Source organism: Mandrillus leucophaeus, unplaced genomic scaffold, assembly GCF_000951045.1.
Source record: "Mandrillus leucophaeus isolate KB7577 unplaced genomic scaffold, Mleu.le_1.0 Scaffold457, whole genome shotgun sequence".
Taxonomy (NCBI): domain Eukaryota; kingdom Metazoa; phylum Chordata; class Mammalia; order Primates; family Cercopithecidae; genus Mandrillus; species Mandrillus leucophaeus.
The window spans coordinates 842,010-851,543 of record NW_012104887.1 but is presented as its reverse complement, the minus strand read 5'-3'; the positions used below and the strand labels follow the sequence as shown (position 1 = coordinate 851,543).

The following is a 9,534-nucleotide window of genomic DNA, read 5'->3' as shown; positions in this document are numbered from 1 at the left end:
GCGCCACCACGCCCAGAGAAGTTTTGTATTTTCAGTAGAGACGGTTTCACCATGTTGGCCAGGGTGGTCTCCATCTCCTGACCTCGTGATCCGCCCCCCTCGGCCTCCCAAAGTGCTGGGATTACCCACCGCACCTGGCGCGCTCTTCTCTCTCTCTCTCTTTAACTGTCATTCATTTAGCCCTTTCTATACGCTTTTGAGGTTAAATTGGTTCCGTGATTTTACAATAAACATATAATGCTCTAGACATTCTTGTACGGGCATTTTCAGCCACTGGTGTAAGAATTTCTACAGCATAGTGGTTCAATTACTATAGGAAGAGCAATTACTCTATCATAGTGTTCACACGGTTTTTATATGATTCCATTCTCTCTCCTCTGTTGGCTTATTAACTATAACTCTTTCTTTTGTTATTTTAGTAATTGCCTTAGGGCTTAGAGCAAACCTTTTTAACTGATCCCAGTCAACCTTCAAGTGATATTAAACCGCACCTTCTGGCCTTGACGCTACTGCTGACATGTACTTTACTTTTAGGTATGTTATAAACCCAACAACACAGTGTTATTGCTTTTGTTTAAATAGTCAAATTTTTACAAAAGAAATTTACAAAATAAAAAAATACCTAGTATAGTTACCCATTTCTGGTGTTCTTCATTTCCTCCTGTAGATCTGGATTTTCATCTGGTATGGGATTCCTTCTGCCTGGAGGACTGCTTTGATGTTTCTTGTAGTGTGGGCGGGCTGGTAGTGAATTTGTTCGGCTTTTGTACATCTCTAAATGTCCTTATTTCACTTCCACTTTTGGGAATTTATTTTTTCTGGCATAGTATTCTAGGCTAACTTCCCCTGCCCTCAGTACTTTAAAGATGTTGCTTCTCTGCTTGCCTGCATTGCTGCTCCTGGTAGAGTCCGGCAGAGCAGAAAGGAAGCTGATGCAATCCTCATCTTTGTTTCTGTGTATGTACAATGTCTTTTTCTTCTGGTCGGATTTGAGTAATGTTATTAAGATGTATCTAGGAGTGGTTTTCTTCATGTTTCTTGTGCTTTGGTTTCCTCAACTTTTTGAGTCACTGGATTTATAATTTTTGTTATGATTGGGAACTTTTCAGCTATTGTTTCTTCAGAAATTGGCCAGGCACAGTGGCTCACACCTTCAGGAGGCCAAATCGGGAAGTGTTGAGTGAGGCATGAAATTCAAGACCAGCCTGGACAACGTACTGAGACCCCATTCCTAATAAAAATAACACAGAAAGAAAATAAATGTTTCCTTTCCTCCCTGCTCCTTCTCAGGGACTCCCATTACTCATAAATTAGGTCTCTTAAGTCTGCCCTACAGTTCACTGATAATCATTTCACTAAAAAAAAAATCTATTGTCTGTGAGTTTCATTTTGCATATTTTCAATTATTCATGGTTCCATATTCCCTGATCATTTCTTCCTCAACGTCTAATCTGCTGTTAATCCCATCCAGCAAATTTCTCATCTCTGATACTGTGGTTTTGGTGTGATATTGGCTCACTGCAACCTCTGCCTCCCGTGTTCAAGTAGTCCTCCTGCTTCAGCCTCACAAGTAGCTGGGACTACAGTCACGTGCCACGACGCCCAGCTAACTTTTTGTATTTTGTAATTTGAGTAGAGATGGGGGTATCACCGTGTTAGCCAGGATCGTCTTCATCTCCTGACTTTGTGATCCACTGGACTCAAACTCCCAAAGTGATGGGATTACAGTTGTGAGCCACCACACCGGCTCCTTCCTTCCTTCCTTCCTTCCTTCCTTCCTTCCTTCCATGAGACAGGGTCCCACCCTGTAGCCCAAGCTGGAACTCAGTGGTGTAATCTTGGCTTACTGCAACCTCTGCCTCCCAGGCTCCAATGATCCTCCCACTGCAACCTCCTGAGTAGCTGGGACTACAGGCACACACCACCATGCCTGGATAATTATTTGAACTTTTTTGGTAGCACTGAGGTTTCGTCATGTTGCCCAGTCTGGTCTGAAACTCCTGCACTCAAGGGATCAGCCCACCTCGGCCTCCCAAACTGCTGGGATTACAGGCACCTGTTTGTTTGTGGAGAGGAGCAGCGGGCAGATTTCAGGTAGGAGAGTAAATTGGGCATCTGTTACTCCAACATTGCCAGGAGCTGAAGGCATCTCTTTACGTGTTCTTAGTTTGACTTCAACAGTAGGTGTGCCAATTTATCTTCCAATATATTTTTCCAACTCAGTGAGAGAGCCTTTTCCTTCGTGCTCTTGCCAGCACAGCAAAGTTTCCATACATCAGTCTGATGTACCAGTGAGGGGATGGTGCCCGCCTGACTTACCTAAGCAGTAGACGCAGCAGAAAGACATGGTGGACACTGAGTGCCCAGAGATAATCTCTGGCACATGCTCCACAGCAAAACCTCCAAGATGTTTGGAAAGTCTTCCAAAAATTGTAATTGTTTTTCTCTGGTGATTTACCTAACTGAGTCCAGAGAAAACTGGCTGGAGGGACCCTGAACTGCTTCCTGTCAAGAGGCCTATCAAATAGGAGAGGAAAGAATGGCTCCTTTTAGACATTTGTTCCTCTTCTCTTTTCTTTGTGAATTGCATTCTGCTTTTGTTGAATGCAAACGATCTACGGACTGTTCTCCCTCCTAGACAAGGGTGAATTGGCACACTAATAACTACCTCTGTGTTTCATTCCTTCTTTGACGGTGTTTGTTTTGTTTTGTTTTGTTGTTCTGTAAAACTCATCTCACTGGAGACAAATCTCTAGAGCCATAGGGTCCTGCACCTGACCATGGTTCTTATGCAGGCCTGGATTCTTGGAGTTATTGGCTCCCTTTGCCTTGTTTCTTTTGTTGACTCTCTTCAGCAAAACTGAACTCTGACTTTTACACCCTAAATCTGGCTCTTCGACATATAGGTCCTTTTGCTTCCTGACTCCTCCTTGACCCAGCCCAGCCTTTCCAACCTCTCCATCTGTGTCTGTCTGTCTGTCTCTCATACTCCAGGCTGCCCCTAGTATTACCCACTTTCTTCTCCTTCTCTTCAATGTTCAGGGTTTACCTTCCTCTCTACCTACAGAGTCCCACAGGCTGAGGGGGTGTCCCCTTACAGAGAGGGGAGCTCATTCCAGAAGGTGCCTCTAGACTTGGAATAAACCTTACAAAGAACACCCAGGTTTGAAAAGCTTTTTCTATCTTCCCATTACCCGAATTATTCAAAGGACTAAAAGTGGGAAGTCCAGTAGAATTCTTGATGTCTCTCAGAAACCTGCATTGGAACGCCTTCATTCACCGAGCATTGGGTGCTCACGAGGTGTGAAGCCTTGCTCTAGGTGAGTAGCTGCATGGTGAGCAAGTCCTGCCCCACTGAGCCCACATCTGGAGGCATCAAGAAGGGAACGGGCAGTGGGAACACAACCGGCTGGTGTCCTCCCCACAAGCATTTTCCCATTCGGGCACAGGGAATGCAAGCGGTGAGCACGACAAATTAAGCATAGCAAAGGATGGGGAAGTGGCTGACTTCAGAGCAAGAGGCTATGGTGGTCACTTGTGGTGGGGCAGCTTCCCATAGGGGAAGTGCAGGAGGCAGTGTGGGCCAGGGAGAATGTCGTGGATCTGGCATTCCTGCGTCTTGCTCCTACTCACACGGCCTGGTGTCAACTCGGAAACATGGCAACCACACAACTTCAGGCCTCTGTGTCACCACACCCTCAGGCATCTAGAACCTGTGCAATGGCACAAAGAAGTGAGGATGCACAATGCTCCTGGGGATGGGAGCATTTAATAACGGACAGGTGTCTGAGGCAGATGTTGTCAGACTTCCAGGCACCACTTGCCTCTTTGTGGAGCAATCAGGGCAGTCATTGGCAAAAAACTAAAGACTACTCGTCCTGTTCCATGCAGAGACGTAGTTAACCTTGTAACTGTTCTTTTCGGACCTTCATTCTTCCACATCCAGATATATGGGGGTCTTTGTTACCCATCTGCTTCAAGTTAGATGATGAAAATCCTGCCTGAAGGCTTAAGGGTTTGTTAGAAAAATAAATGCTGTTTACAAAAGGTGCATTTTAGGCAAAAGCTCAATTCTGGAGCTCCAGAATCTACCTATCCCAAGCCCAACACACACCTCCTTCCTCTCCCTCCCTCCTCGCCGCACCTGCCTTCGCTGATTCCTCAGGCTGCACATCTCTGAGAAGATGACAATCCCTAGCAGAAGAACAAGAGAACCTTGGACTCTTCTCTCCATGAAGCCGTAGACGCGAGCAGATAGCCCCATTCCGTGGCGGTGTGACTCTGAAGTCACTCAGGTTTCTGTGCCTCCATTTCCGCATTGTAAAATGGGCCCAATAGGAATGCATTTCAAAATGGGTTGTTCCAAGTTTAAATAAGACATGGCAGTAAAACATTGAGCCCAGGCCCGAATGCATAGTAAATACTCCAAGAGCATTAGCCATTATTACTATCATTATCATCGGTGGTCTCATCGCAGCTATTATCATTATCTACATCCACCTTTGAAATAATTGCATATCTTTTTATGATATGGAGGGATCGCAACCTATAACATTTCCAAACTGATGAACATTTATTATTACAAATATTGCTGCTGGGAACATATTTCTGCATTTTAATAATCACCCGTGTGTTTCTCTATCAAATCTTCGCACACAATTTGGGGATGTTGCAAAACACATTCCCTGACCGGGAATCGAACCCGGGCCGCGGCGGTGAAAGCGCCGAATCCTAGCCACTAGACCACCAGGGAAACCGACAAAAACGTCAATCTCCTTATCTGAAGAAAAAAAGAGGAGGTAAATACTAACTTTTTAAGGGGAGGAAAGCCCAACTGAAAGTGGCTCTTTGTGACCCAAGCGGGCTGCAGGACTGCAGGGCTCCAAGCAGTCACTGCCCAGCTGCTCAACACCTCTCACCTCTGCCAGCCCGGCCACTGCCTTGGGCTGTATTGAGGCCAGGCCACAAGGAAACTGAACGGTAGTCCATTCTAGCCTAGCTGTAGCACGGTGTGAGGCAGAGCCAAGCACTTGCTCTCTTTCTGAGCCTCAGTTTCCTTGCCACCAGAGTGCAGACTTGGCTCTCAGCGGGTGATGAGCCCAGTCCTTCTGGTTCCTGATCTCTGAACTGGCTCAAGGGGCTCCACCGATAAAGACATGTGTAGGGGTCCCCTTTCGCCCCCAACTAGTTCAATTCGTAGAGCATGAAACTGAATTGAGGGGTCTTTGGCTCGAGCTCCAGGTGCAGATTTAGGTTCGTTTTCTTTTGTTCCGCCACGCAATTCAACCGGTTCCAACTGTGCTCCGGGAGCGAGGAAGCCAAGTGGGCTTCACAGGAAAGAGCTCCTTGGTTTCAGAGACATTGTAGCTGTCACCTTGAAATGTTCAGAAAGAAGATTTCGGCGATAGATGAGAAGACTGGAAATTTCTGGATCTAAAGCTAACATGACGTCCACCTGATCCGGCGCCCTCGTCTCCGATCCAACTCACAGCGGGCAAACTGGGCCTGGTTCCTAGTGCTCAGCGGGGTTTCAGGTAGTAATGGAACTCCTCCCGTGCTGCTTCTGATCAAAGATGCAGCTAAGTTCCCCCATCCCACCCCTCAGCTCCACTCCCCTCCCTTGAAAAAAAAGAAAAAGAAAAAGAAAAAGTCATTATGAAAGCCACCTTTCGTGTGTGAGGCAAACCTGCTGACCCCACTCTAGCTAAACGACCCGAGCACCGCCCCTTGAGGACACATCCACGAAAATCTTAGGCGCCGCCTTGGGCAACTGCATATTGCTGCCTATGACGGCTGAAATTCGACTGCATCTAGACATTCCCGCGGCCCCAGGAAAGTGCTGGCAAAAGGCCCCGGGAAGCACCTGCGATCCCTCAGGTAAGAAGACTGCGGATCCCAATAGGCCCGGGCTGAGGGTTCCCCGCCTGCTCCCGAAATGAAGACCCTGGAGACCCATAGCCGGGCTACGGGATCCCGATTCTTTCCGCGGGGTATCCAGTTCCAGAACTAAGCGCCGGTATGCGGGATTCGCCCCGCTGACACTCTCCGGCTCCCAGAAGCTGCAACAGCCGGCGGGTTTTGAGCTTCCGAGTCCCGGGCGCACAGGAGTGTGGACGCCACCCCTCCAAGGCTGTAGACCCCGCCTCGGAGCCTTTTCCCTGGCGCCGGCAATCACGGCTCATTCTTTCACAGGGTATCGACCCTTCTGGTCCTCCCAGCAGCCGCAGGACCCTCCCTGCCCACCCTTCGCCCAAGCCGAGGGGCCTCATCCTTGCTCTTTCCTCGCGGGCCCGCCACTTAGAGTGTCAACAGAGGTAGGTCAAGGGAGAAACTTGGATTTCTACACACACCTGGCTACAATGAGATGGCGCCACTCCCCTTCCCCTGCAGAAGCAGACTCAGAAAAAGGTAGTTAAAACAGAAGGTTTCAATAAAATCGAGAGTCTGATAACATAATATCCAAAAGTCCAAGTTTCAATTGAAAATCATTCATTACACCAAGAACCAGGAAAATCTCATACTGAATGAAAATAGACAGCAAATACACACTGGCAATATGATGAGAGAGGTGTTGGGATTGTCTGACAAAGATTTTAAAGCAAGCAAGCCTGATGAAAATGCTTTAGTAATTATGAGCACATTTGAAATCAATGGACAAATAGAAAGCCTTAGCAATTAAATATAAGATTTAAAGGAGAACCAAATGGAAGTATTAGAAGTGGAAAATACAACAACCAAAATAAAAAGTCCGGCACATAGACTGAACAGCAGAATGGATGGTGCACAGCAAAGAAATCCATCCACTGCACATGAAAAAAAAAAAAAAAAAGACATTACACAATCTTAACAAGGAAAAACTAGACTGGGTGAGAAAGTGAACTGAACCTCAGGGACCTGTGAAACTACCTCAAAAGGTCTCACTTTCATGTTGTTACCTATGTCTGGAAGGGGAAGAGGAAGAGGACAAGGCTGAAAACATAAAGAAATAAATGGCTAAAAGCTTCTCAGAGTTGGCAAGAGACATAAACCTACAGGTTTGAGAAGCCGTGAGAATCCCAAATGGGATAAAACCCAAAGAGGTCCATGGCAAGACACGTGAAAAAATATAATGTCGGAAATGAAAGACAAAGAAAATATCTTGAAAGCAACAGAGAAAGGTGACACCTTACATAGAAAGGAAAAACAATTCCGGTGATGATGGATTTCTCATCAGAAACCATGGAGGCAGAAAGAAGTTGCCCAGTGCTTTTCAAGCCATGAAAGAAAACAATTGTCAGCCCAGACTCCTCTCTCCAGCAGAAACATCTTTCAGGGATTAAGGGGAAAATCAAAACAGTTTCAGATTGAGAAAAGCTAAGGGAATCTCTGACCAGCAGTTCTACCCTAAAAGAAAGGCTAAAGGGACTTCTCTAGACAGAAAGGGAATGATTAAAGAAGGAACCTTGGGACATCAGAAAGAAAATTAAAAAAAAAAAAAAAAAAGGTAAGCAAAATAGGACTTTCTTCTCTTGAGTTTTCTAAACTATGATTGATGGTTTCAGAAAAAATTGTAGCATCCTTCCATGTGGTTCTAACTCTCCTTAAAGAAAATGTTTGAAACAATTATAAACTGGGAGGGTAAAGAGACTTACAAGGGAGGTAACTCGTCTATCATTCACTGAAACTGATACAATGAAACAGTGTACTGTGTGGTCAGATGCAGATGCACAGACATATGAATATCTGTAAAAATCAAGAGGGCTATGCAAACAAATGTACTCAAAAACACTATAGATAAGGCAAAACACCATTCTCAAAGATGTTCAAGTCACCACAGGAAGGTAAGGAAAAGAAAGCATATCCAGAAAACGACACCAGAGAGATCAAACACAAAAGGAAAAATATAATGGCAGACTTAAGCCCTACCATATCAATCATCATATTAAATATCAATGGCCTAAGTACACCAATTGTAAGACACAGATTGGCAGAGTAGGTTAATGGACATGACCCAACTACATCCTGGCTACAAAGAGACTACCTTCAAATATGATGATACAGGCAAGTTGAAATCAAAAGGATAGGAAAAGATATATCATGCAAACCTTAGACAAAGGAAAGCAAGACTGGCTATATTAATGTCAGATATAGTATATTTCAGAACAAAGAAACTAATCAGAAACAGAGAGGGACATTGGATAATGAAGAAACAACCAATCCACCAACTCCTCCCCTGACAAAAGTCATAAATGTCTATGCAACAACTGAAAATACTGAACAGAGAACTAGACAAATCCACAAATATAGCTGTATGCTTCAACGTCCCCCTTTCTCACAATTTATACAACAATCAGACAGAAAATCAACAAGAATGTAGAAGAACCCAACAGCATGATCAACCATTAGGACTTACATTGACAATTTTAGAACACGCAACCACACCAGAATATACACTGTTATGGGATGCATTGTGCCCAGCCCTCTCCCCCAAATTCATATGTTGAAATCAGAACATTAGTAGCAGCTAGTGATATACTAATTAAAATCACAATGAGAAATTGCTACATACCTATCAGAATGACCAAAAGAAAAGCTTAACCACATCAAGTTCTGTCAAGGATTCAGAGAAAGCTGGATCATTCATACATTGCTGGTGGGAATGTAAAAGGTTACAGCCACTCTTGGGAATATCTGTGTAGTTTTTACTTTTAAAACCATATGTGCAACTACCATACCACTTAGAAATTGCATTCCCTGCATTTATCACAGAGAAATAGAATCTTATGTTCACACAAAATCTGTATACTTAAAGTTTATAGCAGCCTTGTTTTTAATAGGCAAAACTGGGGAAACAATGTATAGATGACTTTCATTAGGAGAATGGGTTAAACAAACTATGTTGTATGTCCATAGCATCAAATAGTCCTCAATAATATTTTAAAAAACAACAAACTATTGATACCCACAATAACCTGGATGAATCTCCACAGAATTATGCTGAGTGGACAAAGGGTAATCCCAAAGGTGACATGTAGGATTCCATTTACGTAACATTCTTGAAATGAATAAATTATATATGAATGGGCAATAGGTTAGTAGTTGCCAGGGGTTAAGGAGGGAAGAAGGAGCAGCACTGAAGATGCAGGGTCATGGCTATAAAAAAAGTGACATGATGAATCCTGGTGTTGATGGAAATGTTCTGTACCTTGCTTGTATCAATGTCAAGCTCCTGGTACTGTTGCATTTGCAATACATTTGCAGTATTTGCAAATATTACAATTTTGGAAACATTACCAAGATGTTACCATTGGAGGAAACTGAGTAAAGGGTACAAGGGACCTCTCTTTTTCTCTCTGAGTTCTTAAGACTGTATGTGAATTATTAAAACATAAAAATTAACTTAAAAATCCCAAGTATATTTCTCCTTGACTGATCATGCCTTTGCTTAAAAACATTAAAGCAACAATATTTTTCCCAACACCCGTCATTTTCTTAAAGACAGTTCTAACAAAAGCTGTTCTTAGAGTTTTTCCTAAAACTTTAAAACTTCTAGTA

The 9,534-nt window shown here is 44.0% G+C and overlaps 1 protein-coding gene and 1 non-coding gene across 2 annotated transcripts in view; one reads left to right on the top strand and one right to left on the bottom strand.

Moving 5' to 3' along the window:
* The window catches only part of LOC105549813, a 32,677-nt gene that overhangs the window by 9,872 nt on the left and 13,271 nt on the right, over positions 1-9,534 (top strand). The gene's annotated exons all lie outside the window — the stretch shown is intronic.
* Positions 4,682-4,753, bottom strand: TRNAE-UUC. Its single transcript has one exon. It is a non-coding gene; the product is annotated as a tRNA-Glu (tRNA).